This window comes from Empidonax traillii, unplaced genomic scaffold (genome assembly GCF_003031625.1).
Source record: "Empidonax traillii isolate 1590-97213 ecotype Southwest subspecies unplaced genomic scaffold, ASM303162v1 scaffold371:size713392, whole genome shotgun sequence".
Lineage (NCBI taxonomy): Eukaryota > Metazoa > Chordata > Aves > Passeriformes > Tyrannidae > Empidonax > Empidonax traillii.
In genome coordinates this window covers 314,793-334,537 of record NW_020955564.1, presented here as the reverse complement: position 1 = coordinate 334,537, position 19,745 = coordinate 314,793, and the positions used below count along the sequence as shown (strand labels likewise).

Sequence of the window (19,745 nt, the reverse complement as noted above, 5' to 3'; positions counted from 1 at the left end):
TGTCTCATCATCTTCTGTACTCAATTACCAGTTTATACACTATACAAATAGCATCAACCCATTAAGGTGATGTCCTTTACCAAGTAGAGCTTTATAGAACTTTTTCTGATTGGTTTTTATTTTATAAGCAATTCTGAAGCTTTGCTTCCTTCAAATAAATTCTGCTTATCACTTTCTTAATTTTTTCAAAGATTAAGAAGCTCTTTTTAAGCAATAACTATCTCCCAGTAATGAATAAAAATAAATCAGGTGGATAGGTACTACCTGTGTATGCCCACCTATCAACACCTACACATCCACAGAGTCTTATGGGTCCTTAGGCTGAGGATCAGTTATCAATGCACAATATGACACTTGCCTATACTGTAGTTTCCTTCATCAATTGAGATTCATCACTCTACGTGCATGACCTCACAAGAATTTTGCACAAAAGGCAAAGACAAAATATGTCTGTTACACAGGGTTGTAATCATACAACTATATAATTATTGCCATTAGTCAGTTTTACTCTATATGTCACATTCAACAGTCCTCAGAGGTAGACTCCATGGAAATTAGTTTACTAGAAGGCCCATACAGATGAAGTTCCTGCCATTAGCACTGCTCAACAAGGCAGGCACTCCCATTCTTGTGAGGTTGCAGCTTCTCAGTAACCCCAACCATTTATCAGCTACATCCAAACAGAGAATGTTGTCCTTTGCCATGCCTATATTGCTAAATAAAACCAGGCCTCTGGTTGTTCTGTGGCACAACCATGCTCACTCCTTTGGATACATGTAGTGCCTTATGACTTTGTGGGCAGATTAAGTGTGGGTTGAGTCAAAATTTTTAATCAATGTCAGTGCTGTGTTGCAAGCCATCAGAGTGATGCTTTCACAGCATATAACTGAACAAATGCAAAAATGTTTTAGTGGGAAAAAGCCTGCTGAGAGTATATGAGGTCCGTGTGCTCTGAAACATCCTTGGTGCATGCCATTCCCAGCCTTGGCACTGCCTGGAAGACTATTGACTGTGACAGGCCAAAACTGTGCCAGGATCCACTCTAATTGGAAGTTCCACTGCTCAGCCTCAGCACAAACTGTTTTACTTAGCTTTGCAGACTCTGCTTTAAAGTCCACATGCACACTGGTCACAGTTTTCCCTTCTTTGCCCTACTCTCTCTGACTTCTTTTCTATTCACTGTCTGCTTAAAACTTTTTACTCTCAGTGCCCTCCCCAAAACAAAAGACTCCACTTCCACCTGCTTCTCCTTTCCAAGAACTGGAACGTTCAGCAATGAAACAACTAATACTAACACTTAGACATCATTTGAATTTAAATGATATTGTTATGAAAGATGAAGAAGTTGCATTTTGAGATTGTTGCAAACCCATAGGCACTACGGAGGTTGTAGTGCAGCTGCACATATATCCATGCAACCGTGGGAAGAGACACAATTTTTTTTTACCTTTAAACTGCATAGATTAAGTAAATATATGAGAAAGTTGAATATCTGATTCATTACATTAGTAAAGTTTCTACATCAGCTCCTGATTTTCTGTGAGTAGATTGCCCAAATCATGATTTAAGCCTTGTCTTTGCTCCCTGCCTTTGGTTACACACAATATCACTGAGGGTGACACACTGCTCAGGCGACTCAGCAGCAATTTCTTTAGGCTTTTCCCATTCTCCTCACAAACAGGTTCACATTTTTGTGAACCTTTATTCACAAAATGTGTGTATATTCATTAGTTTGAATATTTTAAATTGCTTTTACTTCCTCTCTGTTATTCTGTCCCTTCATTGTGCAGTATCAATGAGCACTGACTGCACAGTTTTGGTCTTCATTTTTTGAGGCAAGTCAGACTCAAGTCAGACATGAGATTTAGCACATGTAAAAAATAAGAGCTAAGTAGTAACCAGTCTTAATTTAAAAAACAGAAATTAAAGATAAGAACCTCTTTTTTGTTGGGGAGCTGATAGAGTTTGCTGCAAAATGTCATCCAAGCTCAGGCTACAACTTCTCTGAACATGAAACCTGTACCACCCAGCAGCATTTACTTTTCATTTGCTTTCATATTACTCAAATTCCTGTACATTCTCCCATGATACATAACATGTTTTCCATATAGTTCTTTCCGATAAATTTGTGACAGAATTTAAAGATATCAGTAATCCATACATCTCTACATCAAAACTCTATTCTAAAAGACTGTCAGATCAAAAACTTGCTAAACACCATAGGAGACCCTGTTTCAGAAATTATTGTAAAATTAAAGTTTAACTATTTAATCTAATTGCACCATGTCATATACACTCCGTTTTTATATGTGACATAGTTTAGAAGTTAGATTTAAGCCATCTTTTATGATGAAAACAAGCATATGTGTAAGACAAAGTACTGTGAAAAAGCACAGGAAGTCAAACAAAACAAACCAAAACCAACACAAGAAATAATAAAAGCAATCCATTTCTTCATTTTAGTTCTGTTACATGATAATTCCAATGGCTAATCTAGACCTTTTATGAGGAAAAACAGTGAATCATAGAATGGTTTGGGTTGGAAGTGACCTTTAAAGGTCATCTAGTCCAACCTCCCTGCAATGAGCAGAGATATCTTCAGCTAGGTCAGGTCATTCAGAGCCTCATCCAACCTGGGATGGGGCATCCACTATGTCTCTAAGCAACCTGTGCCAGTGTTTCACCACTTTCATCATAAAAAAATACCTTCCTTATATCTAATTTCCATCTAACCTCTTTTACTCCTTGTCCTATATCAACAGGCTCTGCCAAAGGGTCAATTCCTCAGGCACTGAACAGACCATTGATCAAATCCATATCTCTCCAGTTAACAGAGAAGAATGTTCTTCAGTCATTGAAAATACTCTCTTGTGAAAAGCTAGGGACAGAGATGTTGGCAAAATCAGGATGACAAGAAAAAACACAGGTATACTAAGAAAAAGACTAAAACACCATAGGAGATACAATACTTTGTTCTCCATGTTTTTTCTGGAAGTAGCATTATATTATGTATTTTAAAATATATAAACTATGGAATACACAAGCTGCAGTATTGGTGTTCAAGATCCATTCTCTGACAGTGAGAAACGTTTGCTTTGGACTCTCAGCATAGCAGTGACAATGAATACAACCATGCAGCCTCTCTGTGGTCACTCAGGCACGCTAGCAAATCTGTAGCTCTTCATCTTCTTTACTAGATGAGGATATGGGAAGGTAAGTAATGATGAGTCATCTGGCAGCCCAAAATGCCAGTTTTCAAGTGCAATATCCTTACAAATAAATAAAAATTATCCCAACACACTGCCTACTTGTTATAAACTTTAGTGTAGCAACAGTGATATGATTATACATGTTCTCCTAGTGAAAGTTAACTCATATGTTGTGGTGGGTTGGCCCTGGACTGGACACCAGGTACCCACCAAAGCCGTTCTCTCCCTCCCCTCTGCAACTGGACAGAGAAGAGAAAAGATAATGAAGGGTTCATGAGTTTTCATATGTTTATATCAAAATTTTCTCTTCAGTCTTAAATTACAGTAAAATGAAATATGGTAGAGAAATACATGTTCCTTAAACACTTTAATTTCAGACTTTCAAAACCACACTGAACTTACATCTTTAGCTATATTTAAAGATGTCACATAATTACATGCCAACAAATCCTAGCTCAAATTTCCTCTACTTAACAGTGTTATTGATTCAACCACAGGCTTACTTTTAATACTTACATTACCATTTGGCTTAAGTATCTTGATATTGAATTCATTGTCATTTCTTATGACAATAATGCAATTATGTGTATTGATGTGGTCTAATTTTAGTAAAGATTTCATGTATTTTCTACTTAGTATTATACTCTTAGCAAAATGTGCACAGCAGTGAATACTAAAAACTGGTTTTATTAAATATCCCTAGAGACTGATCCATAGCTAGATGTTTTATTCAGCCTCAATCCTGCAAAGAATGTTTTTTACATTGCATCTACTTAGTTCAAGAATGGCAGCAGCATTGCATAATGACATAGGCACTATCACTGGCTCTGAATCAGCTAAAACAACCCCAGTTTGGTTCACAGGAATCAGTAGCAGAGTCCCATTTCTAGGCTGCCTTCCTCCCTGTTGCTCCATATTTTAGGCTTAATGAGCTCTCACATGGCTGGGGCCCAGACTATTATCCCAGCTGTTAACCAACAAAACTTGCAATATCTCCTTGGAAAACTGGAGGGTTCTCTAAAAAAAAATCCAAACTGACAAGGCGCAAACAGTTGTTTTTTTTTTCTCATAACATTTTCAGAGTATTTTTTATTGTATTTAACACAAACAAACAGCTCACCATGGCTGTCCCTTCACCAGTGTACTAAAAGGGTGAGTGGGCAATGCAGGATCCGAAATATATTAGGCACAGGTTTTGCTTTGATACCATAACTTTGATTTATCAAAGAGGAAAGCAGTCCATCTTGAAAATGATGGCATAACTCTTCCAGACCTCAAAGTCAACATTTTAAGCATGAATTGCATCAAACATCAGCTCTTTTTTTTTCTTTAAAAATACCTCAGTACGTACAACCCATGAATAAAACCAAACAAACTAAAAAACCCCCAAACCAAACTTATTTGCAAGTGTTAAAACAGGTCTGAGGGGGTTATTTTGTTTCATTTTCTCAGAACAGTTTTCCATAATACGTCTAAGAAGGCAAAAAAGGAATTCTTTAAAAGTAAGGTCTCATCAGATTATGAAAAAACATTGATTCTTGGATGTGCAGTGTATCACTTATAGGCTTGACTAATCTGCATTTTCAGAAACTAATAGATTGTTTTACTGGTTGGTGCAAATGTTATTGATCCGCTTTCTTGCTGAACTAATAGTACTAAGATAGGACAACTCGCTTTCTGAGCTTTCCCAATGTTTTCCTGAAAAGAGGCCCATTACATGGCAGGGGGCAAAGGACAGGCCTAGATAACACTGTTCAGACATTTCTTTGATGTCCACAGGCATCATCCTCGACAACTGACCACTAGAGACAAAAGAGCACTCCTAGGCTGCTGGAAATCCCAGCCATTCTTCTCACCACCTTTTGATATCCCAAGGCTTCTATACCCTGACCTCTGCACTCTGACATCCTTACTTGAAGGATGGTCAGAAATACAAAAAATTTTTTCCTAATTTAGCCAATAAACTAAGGATTTATGTTCCTTTTCATAATTGCTTTGTGTCCTAATGTACCAGTGGGAATGCTGAGAAGGTTTTACAAAGAGAGTGGAAGGAAAAGTGTCAACAAGGAAAATACTTTTAATTTTCTGGTTTTGAAACCATTCTTAAACATCTACTTTCTAAAAGCAAACCACTTGTGCCTTGGTGATGCCACACTGTGCACACGTACCCACAGTATTTCCACCCAGTCAGGGTCATTCAGATTTCTACTTACATGCACTTAATCTAATTCTACTAACATGCAGATGTTGCTTGCTAACATAACTTCCCTCAGTAAACATATACATGTTAAATGGTGTGCATGCTGTATGTTAAGGACTGATATCAATTTCTATAAATTCATATTAAAAAAAAAAAATTACCTTAACGTCCTCTCTACACTCTGTGTGATTTTATAATTGGATCCATTTCCCACTGTTTTCCAGAATATTTAGAGAGCACATTTTCCACAAAACTAGCAGTGATTACCATTGGTGCTTTTACTCAAGCAAGTTTTGTTCCCCTCTTTCTGACGGATTAAAATTGAACAAAATGGTCAAATAAAAGTAATACACATCTAGCCAAGGCACTGGGAGTCAGGCAAACGTCTAGAGAAACACCCTTCTCCCCTGCATTATTACACTTTAGTGTAAGTAATAATAACATTAGTAGTAATATTATTAAGTGTATAATTCTAATAAGGCCAATCTGCTGACAATCCATAAATATGCAAAAATTTGGAGTTTAGCCAAAGTAGTGTCTATACTTGGTCTCCTTTGCTTTGACAACAACTTTTGTAGCACACTGCTAAAATATTATCCTGCCATGAACCTCTATTGCTCAAAATGAGGACAAAGTCTGGTCCAGAATTTGATGGCTTTCACAGTACACAATCCTGTAAACTAACTTTAATAAGCTATGCCCAATTGGTAAATTGTTTTCCATTGATTTTTTTTTTTAATCTGGCATCGATACAATTTTTTTCTATGCTAATATTCCTCCTAATTTAAAAGTCAATGATGTATCAGTGTGAATGCAACAGATAAAGGAAGCATACGTGCCAACATTTTAAAAATAAAGCTTCATATTTTATAAGGCAAACATTAGGATCTGTAATGCTTGTTTTAAAGCCAGTTCTAAATCACCTAGTATTATCTACCCACCTCAGTCAATGTTTATTTACTTTATGTAGATGGCTGTTGGAAAAGAGAGACACTGAATCCAGGAAAGAAATAGAATGTGATTTGAATGACAAAGAATCTTGCCACCTTTAGAAACTCCATTCTCCTCTATATTAATTACTACCATAAAAAGAGAAAGCATATACCAGCAGAAAAAAAAAAAAGTAATAGAGAGGGGGAAAAGAGAGTTTTTTTAAGTTTTATCATTCATAAAATTCTCAGACAAATGCTGATGATAGCCATTTAAGGACTGTTAGAATTGATCTTACTGGTTTGGGATCAAACCAGAACCTGAGGTTTTTTTGTTCTGTGATTACTTGTTACCTTTAAAATAAATTGCATGTATTTAAACAGAACAGAGGACTTGATTCTGAATCAGTATAGAGCCCTCAGAGCAGCTCCAGCATGAATGTAAAATAGGTAAACCAGGGTAAAACAAGCTCTACCAAACCACAAGTCCATAAATATTTTAATTTGACTGAATTCAATTAATTAATCCTGACCGTGGATAACACAAACCACCCCCAAACAGGCAACATACATACATACCTAAGGTCATACTTACAAAGCAAGAGGAAAAATCAGTGGCATAACTTAAATGCACATAGGGCCATTAAAAAATCTTCCAGTTCTGGCAGTGCCCACTGAATGATTACAGTCTGTTTTACAAAGGTTCATTACTGCTCGGATGTTGGAAATTACTGACAGTTTTACCCACATCATTTTTCTTCGGAGCCACCCTGTTTGCACTTTAGCAAAAAAATTCAACACTGTTATAGTCATAGACCTTCACCACCCCTATTGATTTAAAGCAAAGGGGACTAGGAGCCATGCACAGGAGCAGCTGGCAGAGGCACCTGCGACAACTTCTGATGGAAATGCAATAGGAGCTACTAGGGGCAGGAACCTCCTCAGCTGACACAGGAGCAGTTGGAAGAGGATGTGTGAACAAGGGCTCAGGAAAGCACACTAGCTTTTCATGTGGATGCTTTTATACACTGCCCTGAGTGTAGTCAAATTCTATGGCTGCAACTATGCTTAATTCTGATGCAGGTAGAAGATATAAAACTGAATAGGTTATTCCTTTGCAGTCCTGTTGTTTGTCAGACTATTCTTTCTCCATTGTGTCAGTCATTAGGAGTTTCCAGACTCTCCTCACATAACCTAACAAATATGACTGTGAACGAAATTTCCAATTGGATACATCAGACGTTGCACCTTAAAAAGAAAAATGTATTTCACCTTGGATCCACAGAAGGGCACAATGGAAAAAAAACCCAAACTTCAGGAATCCCAGTAAATTAAGATCTCACTTGCAGAGTTTAAAGGGATCATTCCAATTCAGTAAGATTTAGCTTGAATTCAAGATAGCCCTTTTTCTTTAGAAAGTGAACACATTGCCAAAGAAATGAAATTACACGCAAATACAATGCCACCTAGCAGTGAAAAGACAGTGAAGCAATATAGCTAATTTGAAATGGGAATAGCACCATCCATAAAGCTTTGTTTTCTTGCTGCCATCCTACTCACCATTACTTCACACCCAGACTGGCCTGTCAACATGACCTTACACCTCTGCTGCCACAAGCATCTGGCCCAGGAAGAGATGCCTGGCCTTTATGTCAAGGGATGGAGAATTTCCTGCCTATTCATACTGCAGGACCGTGTTCACATCGTCTGGTGCTTGGCCAAAGGTCTCTAGGCCTCTGTTGAGTCTCCATGGCCCTGACATAACTATTTGTGTGTGGTCTTTCTCCCAGTCAGTTTACTTTAAATACTATGCAGACTGTACTGAAGATTTTATCAGAGCAACACTTTTTAGCATGGAACTAAAAGCATGTGAAACATTACCAGGGATGCTGCATCACATTACACACAGGGTAAGAGACCTACCTCATTAGTATAAGACAATTATGTGAGATTAAGAGAGTCAAAAGTAATTGTGTCGTCCACTTTGTGTAGTAGAAGCAGTCTTGAAATAAATCAGCTCCAGAAGACTGCTTAACTTTTGCCTTGTAGGGAAATCACTGAATTTCTCTAAAAGAGAACCCAACAGAGAACACTATTCACACAGCGAACATCATCAGTGGGCTCAAACCTGGGAAGCAACTGAGAAGCCAAGTCACCTGCCACACTTCCTGCACTCTTTTTCATACCAGCTGATACTCCCAGTTACATCCCTCAGCTGCCTCTGCCTTTTCCTTGTGCACATGAAATGCTGGCTGCATAACAGAAATAAAATAAGCATCAGAGAGTGCTGGGAAACTTCACTCCATAAAAGAAAACAAGGCACACACCCACAAGCAAAGACACATATTAACATCTCTGGAAGACTCTACACAATCACTGCCTGATATTTTACAGATCTTAGCATCTTAATGTGAAATCGAAAAATCTTAACTGACCTTTTGAGATTGTAGGGATGTTTTTAAGGCACAATAATAATAAAATGCCAAAAATGCATAGGTATAGTGAAGCATTTGCCTTTTTCAGGGTTTATAAAGTCATAATCCAGATTTTTAATAGGCACGTCTATTTTACAATTTATGCAGTGTGAAATTCAGTAGAAGACTTGCATTATAGCTGGAGAATGTTATGATTTTCTAAGCAGTCTGATAATCTGCCAAATTGGAGATAGAGACATGTATCTACTTTAATATATACAGTACATGGAATCATTGACTTCCCCACATGGGAAGGCAGCGATGTGTATCCATAAAAAAGCATCCATTTGGATAGTGATGATACGGATAGTGATGGCTTGATGACTTAGATGGATGGGAGCACAAAATTAATCAGATGAAGCAATATTCTAGATCATACAAAACATACGTGAATTAAGCTATAGAAATACATGGCAGGAGTGCAACAGAAAAAGAAACTCAGTGATGGAGTGAAAGATAGGTCCATTAAGGACTGGTGGGTCCATTAACCAAAGAACGTCATTAACATAGCTATCTGAACTGGTATGAATAAGACCAGTTTTCTCATTAGCAAACCCAAAGCTCTTCCCCTCACAAGGAAGTTGTAACTACAGTGAAATCTCCCCTCAGTCTCCTCCAGGCTGAACAGACCAAGTGACCTCAGCTGCTCCCCTACAGCTTCCCCTCAAAGCCCTTCACCATCTTCACTGCCCTCCTTTGGGCACTCTCAAACAGCTTCTTATCTTACACTGCAGTGCACTACTGAGCTCTCAGACAGGGAACAACAGTACACTGCATTCTCCTCAGTGGTAAGAATCAAAACAGAAGCTTTACTGATATCAAAATTCCACCAAATTCCACAATACCATCATCCTTGGTGATTTTACGTCTCATGCCTAGGACGAAAGGAGATTGACCTCACTACCCTGGAAGTTGGATACTTAAAATTCCTTTTTTCAATCTGAGCAATACCACTGCTAGACAAAAATAAATTTCTGACTAACTCAAAATTAACTTTCTAAGCAATCCTTTAAATGGCAAGAAGAAATCTACTGCAATGCACTCAGATTATACAAGGGACAGTAAAATCCACAATAATCCATCAACAATATTAAAACTATAGCAAGTTCTCCTTGTGAAGCTGCACCCTCGTTTCACATTGTGGAAGCCAAAGAAATGGGTTGCAGTATCAGTAGAAGACTAGAGCTTTCCAAGCACCATCTCTCTGATTTTGCACCAAGATTTGCTTCAGTTTACTTCAGAGTTTAAGGGGATGCTTCCTGATCTTTTCAAGCCCTTCTAAATACAGAATGTGCACTTTACATTGCTTTTTGTTCAGCCACCATCTTTCATGCATTGGCCTGGTCGATATCTCATGGCCCCCACAATGCTCAGCCCTGTATTACACACATGGGATTGGACAAATGCTGCTGCCTAGGAAATATCCCTTATAAATTGGCTTTAAAAGGAGAACCCCACTGTGAGGCAGAGTACTACACTACATCACCAAGATTCTTCTCCTACTTTTTCAGTATCACATGAACTTCAGAGAAGGAGACATATTACAACACTGTGCAGCAAGTGTGTTAGATGATTGTATCATAGCTGGGGAGCTGGATAGTGGATCAAATGTTTGTCTGATGCTGAGAAGATAAGACTTGGTTTATCTCCTTTCTTTGGTTGTCTTTCTCTAAGGTCCTTCTCAGCATCAGAGGCATAATTACCACCGATGTGAATGCTGTGCCCTTCCTTACACAAAAGATGACAAATAACAAAAAATGTGGCAATATATTCCCCCTTTGTGAACAAGCGGGAAAACAACAGAATGCAAAGCAACATTTACACCTGTGACAGTTTTCACTGAATAAAATGGTAAAACTAAAAACTACCCATCAAAGGCTTAAATACATCAATAACAAAAGGAATACTGGGGAAAATGTGAGTCCACAACTGAATGGAACAGGGACTCTCACAACAGAGGCTGTACTGAAGGCCGAGATATTGAACCCTTTCGTTGCTTCAGTCTTCACTGCAAGACTTGCCCTCAGGAATCCCTCACCCTGGAAACTAGGGAGAAGGCCTTGAGGAAGGCTTTCCCTTGGTTGAGGAGAAGTGGGTAAGATACAATTTAATCAAACTTGACTTCCACAAGTCCATGGCTCCTGATGGGATGCACCCTCAGACATCATTGCTAAACCACTCAGTCCATCTCAGCAATAGGACAAGAGGCAATGGGCAGAAACTGCAACACAAGGAGTTCCATCTGAACATGAGGATGAACTTCTTTACTGTGAGGATCACTGAGCTCTGGAACAGATTGCCCATAGAGGTTGTGGAGTCTCCCTCACTGGAGATATTCCAGAACTGTCTGAACACAATCCTGTGCAATGTGCTCAAGGAGGTTGGACCAGATGACCCACTGGGGTTCCTGCCCATCTGACCCATTCTGTGATTTTTTTGAACCCATTTATAACTTCACTATAAAAAAAATGCCACCAAGATCTGGATCCCTCATGTGACTAAAGCATCCTTTACACTGCAGTCAAGTAAGTAAAAAATGTTTTCTTTAAAAAAATGATTACATATTTACATAATAAATCAACCATTGTATTCCCTCTGGAGTGGAAAAAAATGAAAATTACTGTCAGATAATAATGAAACAATCTTTACAACTTTTCAGCAACTTCCAAATCTACTTTTCAGCAACTTCCAAACCTACTTTTCAGCAACTTCCAAACTTTTAGTTCAAAATTATTTCTTATTTCAAGTAACATCCTGAGTGATTACACTAGTGAAATCCACAGTTTTACCCACCACCCTGTGTATTGTTTGATCACTCTGTGTATAGACTTTGTACTTTAATCTCTAGTTCATAGAGAAACTGGGAAAATACATTTTATTTGAAAACGTGAAAAAGCCGCTCTAAGTCAGAAAATTCTATATTTTCTTTTTTTAATGTACTAATGTTCTCATTGATAGAAGCAAAACTGGTATTTTTAAACCTGCCTCACTGCCTGGTCAGGTTATTTTCCAGTATGCATATATACTGCAAATGAGGATTTGTATGATGAAAACAGTCATAATCATTAGAAATTTGGTTATCATTTCCAAGCACTGTATAACGACACTAGAACTTCACAGTTCTGAAGTGTGGATAGGATAGGATCGTTATTTTTATTTTAAATAAATATTTATCCTTGGAAAAGGGATAAGAAACACTGTGGAAATAAAAATTTCCCCTCCCAAATGACAAAATCTATGTATTTTCTCCCTCTCATTAAAACAGAAGACTTAGCCCCACACTTTCCTACTAAGAAGTTCTAAAAATGAAGACAGGTAGGTTAAAAACAAGCATACATTTTGCAAGCAACCACTTAGAGCAACACAAAAAGTGTTAAAAGAATAAATTGTCAGGGTGAATTCTCATACCTATAAATACATCTTTGATTGCAATTCTTCCCCAGTATTGACTATTTTCACAATTGTGCTGTTAATATACTTCCCACAAATAATTTTTCAATTCTATCTACTGCATAATTACATAAATACACCATCAACATAATTATATGCCTTTAGTATGTAAAGTATTGCTGTACTGTTTAGCTAGAAAAGGGATAAATTTTTCATATAATAATCAGTATTTATACATTACAGCATTTTTTCTATGGTATACAATGTTTAAAGGCAAGTTTCTTTTATCATTTCTTCAGAAATACACCACTGGTGATGTTATGTCTTAGACTTTCTTATTCCTGACAGAAACATTCAGGCATGGAAGGTAACACGTTGATAACGGCAAATGAAGACAAACTGAAAACCAAACCAATGTTTGTTGGAGTCCTCAGGCGTAATCACAAAGGTACAGCTGCAAATGTCAATAAAGTGAACATAAGGATTGGATTTCCTTAGTAGATTACAGTATATCCTGCCACAGTCTGTGTAAGAGAAGTTTTGAAGAGTTAGGCAGATTTGCTGATTCACTGAATCATTACCCACAGTTTAGGTGGGAAAAAGTAAGGAATCTTCAGCTGCAGTTAAAGAAACTATGCTTTCCCTAAGCACGTTTCAGTGCACACATGCAGGCATGTTTTTGTATAATTAAGAATGTCTGCATGTAGATTTTGGTTGTTGTTAGTTACCCTAGCCTTTTATGTCCCTTCATATGCTTTTTATTTATTTATTTATTTCACACTAAATAAATCCCTAGTTGCGCCTGATTTCAGCTCAGAGTAAATGCTTTATTTTGTATGAAGGTGAAATAAAGGAGTGACAGTTCACTTATCATTCACCATACAGACTTTGTATTCATTGGAAGAGCCATAATCAATAAGAAACAAAGGTAATTTTCACCTATAGATAATGATGCCCAGTATCACTAGAGGGCCTGGGAGTCTGACAGGGTTTTGTTTATTAGAAAGCATTATCTTTGAAAGTTTACAAGTTCCTAATCCAAATTTCCCCTTACAAACTTGTGCTGTAAAATGTTGCCATTTTATTTTCTTATACAAAACTACTGTTTTTCTCGTGGTTACTTTTACACTGTGTAAGTTCCATATGTTTCAAACACAGAAAACCTGCAAATGTCTGACTGCCACTTTTCACATTTTATACCACAATCTCTTCTGAGTTTTGGGGGCAGGTATTGTTTTGTTCGAAGAGAAACTATGGAAGCCATTAGTTTCTTATACAGATTACATCTTTTAGTTTAACATGAAAAAAAAAAACAGAATTCAAACCATGGTATTTAATTTGCTTTTTCACATTGGAAAAATCTTTCCTTAACTTTGTACATACCATGCACAGTATTATTGAAGTTATAAAATGCCATCTAAGAAATTCTGAGCTATTGTATCCAAGGTATTTAAATACAGACACAAATAGACAGTAGATTTGAGACCTAAGTTAAAAGAAAATTTATGCAACACCAAATATTCCAAATACCAAGAAATACACAATTTTAATAGAAAATAAATTAAACACTGCTTCAAAAATTTCATCCCTAATAGATATGCACAAAGCAAAGACGATCACAGCATAAGTGAAATTCCATCCCTAAATCATTCTTTTCTGGGTTTGTGCTTATAACATCTTCTGTCAGGAGCTAATTTCACGTGACAGGCCTGATCCAAAGCCATTTGAAGTCAATGGAATGTCTCTTCCTGACTCCAGGGAGCTTTGCATCCAGCCCTTATAAACTTCAAGAACAATACAATTCACAGAAGGTTGGTTTAAGAGAACAATAGCTAACTATTGTCTAAGTAGAAAAGAATGTTAGCTTCAAATGAAATTTACCTGCAGTAGTAGATTTGTGTTAGGCTTGATTTGTTACTGGGGTTTTTTATAAACATAACACATTTAAACCTTTCCAAAGTGAGAACATGCCATTTCCTTGGCAGAAGCCACAAAAAATCAAAAACCGTAATCAAAACAAACAAACAAACAAACAAACAAAATGTAAAAAAATAAATAGGCAATTTTGTATTTAGTATTTTTCTAAAGAAACAGAAGATCGTTTTTAAAGCCTCATTTAATTCAATCTTTTCTTAAACAGCTGTACATTAATGACAAGATAGAACAAGAGGTTTCAAAATATATTACTCATTCCTGAAATTAGCAAAACAAAAGATAGATTAAAAAAACCCAAACAAACCCAAACCAGTTTTGTAAGCAAGGGAATAGGCTGAGAGGAAAATAAGTTATTTTGTTTTTTCTTTTATAATAAAACTCCTGACTCTCTACTGACTTAAGTGAATTTCAAAGCTAGAGCTGACAACTACCATACCAGACAAAGTGACCAATGTCAGAAAATAATAATATAACTGAAGTAAGCCCTGAAATAGCAATTAAGATCATTGTAAAAAACTGGTGGAAGCAAAGATCCATTGCTGTGTTGTAGGTTTTCCTTCTTTTATAAGAAAAATGACACAAAGGAGACAGTATAGAAGCTGATGTTGATCTGATACACACTTGTACCACCACATTTACACTGATGAAAAAGCAAATCAAACTCAGGTCCACCATCTCCAAGTTCTCCAATGCAGCAGAGAATGGTAGTTCAAACTTCCTCACTCAGACACTGAATCAACTCACTAGAGCTGTTTCAGTTACCTAATCTTGAGAAAAAACACAGAAACTTCCAATTAACCGCAAATATTCCAAAATGCCCACCTTTGGAGAACAATTCTGTGTTTCATAACAAAGAAAAAAAAAACAAAACCAAAACCAAAAAACCAACCATTAGATCCTACAGACTCTCACTCATAAGACATACAAACCACTGCTCATTTTCCCTGTAGTTAGTTCAACATGTATAACAACAAACACTGTCACTACAGCTTTTAGTAGTTAGTAATTTTCAGAAGGGTCTATGAGGTGTTAGATCAAAACTAATGTAACCCATGCCTCAAAAAGTAAAGTAAATGAAACAAAGCTCAAGCAAAAAGCAAGCATCCATGTCTCTAATGTATAGATGCTATAGTTTCTGTCTCCTTCATCTAACCTTCCAGTAGCCACAACTAAAAATAAATACTTAACTTTATAAATACACCTAACCAAAATTGCTGATTTTTTAGTCTGAGTGGATGAAATTTCATTTCAGGCCATCACAAAATTATAGTTTGTTTTTTCCTAAATGAAATTAAACAGTATTTCTTAGTTCAAACAGCATACCTTTTTAGTTATCACAAACATTTTCTTACAATACTTGACAAACAGCCTTTTTGTTAGACTTAAAACCCTCTTTGGGAGTTTTGCCTTTTTTCCCTGTTGTTGCTATTAAATGCATTTCTGAACTAAAACATTGCCCTAACATGAAAAATCAAACTTTTGTGTAAAAAAAAAAATTCAAAACAATATGCAGGTTTGAGCTTTGCTTTTTTAATTATTTTTTTCTTTTCGATACACAAATTAATGAATTGTTTTGTTCACTCCAGAACTACATTTTTGGGTAAATAAACCATTTGTATCTTCTGTTAAGTCTCATTTATCCATGTATCAGTTATGCTGCTAACCTACTCTCTTCCCACACAGAGAGTTGGGACACAAACTGCCCACTGCTAAATATTGCTGGCTGGTATCCTGATCCCCTGCTCTCCTCTTACTCCGTTCTTATTGCTGCTGGGACTAACACTTCCCTAACCTTCAGGAGCGGCCAGTTACCCCCCTGCCGTCTCCGAGCACTCCCAGGTGCTGATAATCTTAACTCTCTATTGTTGTTGCTGCTGCTGCTGCTTCTCCTTATTTTGGCAGATGCTACAGCTTTGCAAGTTGCACGGATCTTACCTCTGAGACCCTCTTTGTTGCTCTGTCTGCGACCACGCTGGAAGCAGGGAGTGACGGATATTAGGGAAGCATGAGCCTCCCCTTGCTGTTTAGCAGCGTGGTCTGCAAAGAAAGATAGAGATGCTGCTCTCTCCTCCTCCTCCTCCTCCCCCCTCGCTGTCCCAGCTTCCTCCTCCCTCCTCCTTGCTCCCTCCTTCCCATCCACAAGCTCTAGGTCTGCCTGTGCTTCCACACAATGCGCTACCTCTCAGCACCAGTTACCTAAGGTCAAGAATACAAACCCCTCACCCTTCCCCCCGCCTTTTCCTCCCCGGCCTCATGTATCCTCACCCCTGCTTCCCACTGAATATGGTATCTTCCCAACGAGACGTGCCTTATTTGGCTCTAGGGTCTAAAGTGCAGACAATTTCAGCAGCCTGAGGGGGAAAAAAGAGTTATAAAACAGAAGATGAACAGGGAAGACCAGAGATATGAAGGGAAAGTGGAAGTCTTCTGGAGAAATTGGAAAATTTGGGTTTTTTCCTGTGTGTGAAAAAAAAAATCTAGTCACAGTAGCCAAAGCCTGCCACTTGGAGATTAGTTTAAGCAATCTATACAGATAAAGAAAAGTGCCCTGGATAGCTAGTTATCTCCCAAATCCAGCTTACCCATTGTTTATGCTCTTTGTTTCTCAATCCTTATTCTAAATAGTTTTTTTTAAAAGAGGCTTCAAACTTTTCCCCTCAAAAGCCAGATTTAAATACCAGCATAATCTGATGATGCAATATAGAATGAAAGTGAAAAAATAACAAGTGGCATTTTTTAAGATTATGAGCTATGAAATAACCCCTTTAAGATCACAGAAAACACAGGCACAAATCCTCTGACTTTCCAGCTTGAATGACAAATGCATTTAAGGGGTCTCTTTTCACTTTCAGCAGTCATGATGACAAGAAACACTTTCAGACAACCAGTACATGGCTCCTGAAAATCACATATAATTACAACTAGCCAGCATGTTCTTCTTAAGGACCTAATTTTAGATAAACAATAAAACAGTCCTTCTCAAGTGTTTATGTTTGTTACAGAGACTGTGGAGAGAGGTAGGTGATGCTGAAGGCTTCTAAAAGATCTTGTCCGCTTAAGGTTAAATACCTTAGGTGGAAAGGATCTCCCTCTGGAGGTCTGGAGAGGCACCTGGCTCTCTCCTGTGATGTATGAAGATGTATTAGACACTCACTTCATGAGGTCTCTTTTACTGAGTACCTAAAATTAAGCAGCAAGTTAGCTACTGCAAAGCCAAAGTCAGACACAGTGAAGGGTAATAATTACAAGTTATCTTAAAAGTAGTCCACATTTCTTCACTGTTAGTTGCCTCACAGAGCAACTAGGAGGCATGACACATCTAAGCTCATGCAGAAGGTGGCCCACAGGACAGAAAAACAACACTCACCTTGCCTGGATCATCTAACAAATAAAAGATACTTTCTAAGCAACATGCACCATATCAAAGTAATCTATTGATCAATCTTTGTAAAATTCTTGATCAACTTGGAAATAATCAGAACATAGTATTTATCTTCATTCAGTGCTACCTGAATGCGCAGCAACCTGTGCAAACAACAACAGATTTGGACCATCTTGGGAATGATAATCTTAGTGACTGAACTGCAATTAAGGAACTAATCTATTTACTCTGTCATAATAATCTCAGCGACTTTGCCCAGACATTAAGACTTAAGAAAAAATTATAATTCAGACTTGCCAAATCTCATATGCCGAGGATGCGATTCAAAGGAGCAGCTTCCTCCACCTTCTACTCTACAAGACTTGTATTCTAGCACAGTGTTCTATCCCCTCTCCCATTGGAGGCACAGCCAGGGCAAGTCTGGCCAAACTGTTTAAACTTAACCAAATTTATCTGACACATTCAATAATGCAGAATGAACTACAGTGTTGTGCGGCAGCAAAAGGGTATGCTGCCTATTTCCATGATCAAAAGATTTTCACCTCAGTGTGTCTCACATAATTTAAAGATCCAAATTAATGTAAAATCTCAAAGCCAGTACAGAGCTTTTTCAAAACTCAAGTCAAAGTAAAGACCTGAACTTGATAACTTTTGACAGCCAAACTGCCAGAATCAAAACTTTCCTTCCTCAGGGCTTCAATATGCTTTTTAAAACCTAGTGTCATCTTGCACTATGTATGGAAATATTTCCTACCAACTTCCAGTAAACAGACTTCTTTCCAATAGCCTTTACCAAACCATAAGGACAGCAGTACCACTCCTAGGCTGTGCTAAGGACTAAGAGTTTTTATTTTAACAAGAGGTAAACTATAAAACTAAAAACTGGTAAGATGTTTAAATGTTAAAATAAGGAGAGAGAAACAGATTTCTCATCTATTTTGGTGCTCAAATAACTATATAAAATCATCTAGATGCTTTTTCTAGAACACTCCAGAGATGTCACATCAGCACAACTTCTGAAGGCGAGAACGTCTTTCTGATGGTCAGCAAGGGAAGCTTTAGAAAGGACAGGTCATTTGAAAGTAACATATCACCAGGACCAGAGTTTTTTAAAGCCAAATACAAGGCATCTGAACTACTAGGTATAAGCTTAAGACATGTAACCTATAGCTTACACCAACATCAGTACCAGAAGAGCAGTATATGAGTGGAACACCAGTGTCTGACTGATGACACAAATGCTGCTGTTACAAAGATCTAACATTGTACAGCACAGAACAGTGAAGTGACAGAAGATTTTTCAGGATACCCAAATACAAACTGTGAAAAGTTGCAGGAGTATCTCATAGAAGTGGATGATTGAAAAGGCAGGGTAAATTCAGTAATAATAATTGAAAATCAATGGACGTGCAAGAAAATACCTGCCTTGTGGTTCTAACAAGCCATAATGGCACTAAGGGCAGGAAGAAGAGCCAAGATGCTGACAGTATGGATACTTCATAGAGAGTTGGAGATCAGTGGAAGAGCAAAAGCAGCTGACCAGAAAAGTTACCTACCCAGAGAGTGGGAGAAGATAGAATGGTCAGAGAACCAAAGCTGGGTCCAGCTCTGCCCAGTCTCTCCAGTGCAGGAGTGCACCAGCAATGGCAATGGACATACCAGCACCATGAAGTGCGGTCCTTTCCCTTTGCAGCAGACACCTCTTCTCTTTGAACTAATGTTTTTGCCACTGCTTCAGCCAACACCAGTAGCCACAGAACCAGGCAATCCCAAAACCCCTTCTTTCTTACTACCTGCTTTTGTCAAGGTTCAGGAAAGTAACTCAGCACAGAAAGAATGGAGAGATGTTGGTCCCAAAGCCACACTTCACAGTACCACCCTCTGATACTTTTTTCCCCTGCTGTTGCTGCAGCTGCCAACTGTATGTGCATAACAATGGGCTCTTGCCCACTTAGTAAAGAGGTTTTGAGCACCATAGACAGTTTTCTGAACACATCAGCATAATGCTCACTAATTATCAAAAAGACACACACAATGTTAGGAAAATAAGTGAGAATAAAGAAGAAAGTTTGACATTGTATTAAGTCCACACTTGTAGACTTCTTGTACTCTGCCTGTGTATCTGGTCGTGGAATCATGAGATAACTCATGTTCCAAGGGGCCCCAGGAGGTGTCTAGACCAATCTCCCAGTCAAAGAAGGGTCAGCTATGAGGTGAGTTTGCTCA

General features: G+C 37.8%; 1 protein-coding gene across 1 annotated transcript in view; it reads right to left on the bottom strand.

The window, feature by feature from the left end:
• Positions 1-16,568, bottom strand: part of GREB1 (growth regulating estrogen receptor binding 1) — a 91,145-nt gene extending 74,577 nt beyond the window's left edge. The window contains exons 1-2 of the mRNA XM_027892834.1: positions 16,403-16,568; positions 16,073-16,174 (exon numbers count right to left, since the gene is read on the bottom strand). The gene's annotated coding sequence lies outside the window, so the exon portion shown is untranslated. The remainder of the gene's footprint in view (positions 1-16,072; positions 16,175-16,402) is intronic.
• Positions 16,569-19,745: the final 3,177 nt, after the last annotated feature.